Raw genomic sequence first — 546 nt, 5'->3', positions numbered from 1 at the left:
AACCGGGCTATGCCAATGGTGGGGGCACCCTCCAACCAGGCCGTGCCGGCAATGTCTGCATCCTCCAACCGGGTTATGCCAATGGTGGGGGCACCCTCCAACCAGGCCGTGCCAGCAACATCTGCATCCTTCATGCTAATGAGAGGAGCATCATCCAGCCAGGCCACGCCAGCGAGAGGAGTATCGCTCAACCAGGCTATGCCAAAAAGAGGAGCATCAGCCAATGAGGCAAAGCAAAGGAGAACAGCATCAGCCAACCAGGTTGAGCCAGGGAAAAGAGCATCAGCCAACCAGGCTGGGCCAGGGAAAAGGGCATCACCTAGCCAGGCTAAGCCAAGGAGAGGGACATCACCTAGCCAGGCCAAGCCAGGGAGAAGGGCATCACCCAACCAGGCCAAGCCAGGGAGAAGGGCATCACCTAGCCAGGCCAAGCCAGGGATAGGCGCATCACCCAGCCAGGCTAAGCCAGGGAGAAGGGCATCACCTAGCCAGGCCAAGTCAGGGATAGGGGCATCACCTAGCCAGGCCAAGCCAGGGATAGGGGCA

This window comes from Psammomys obesus, unplaced genomic scaffold (assembly GCF_907164565.1).
Source record: "Psammomys obesus unplaced genomic scaffold, mPsaObe1.curated_primary_1811, whole genome shotgun sequence".
Lineage (NCBI taxonomy): Eukaryota > Metazoa > Chordata > Mammalia > Rodentia > Muridae > Psammomys > Psammomys obesus.
Note: the sequence above shows the minus strand (reverse complement) of the source record.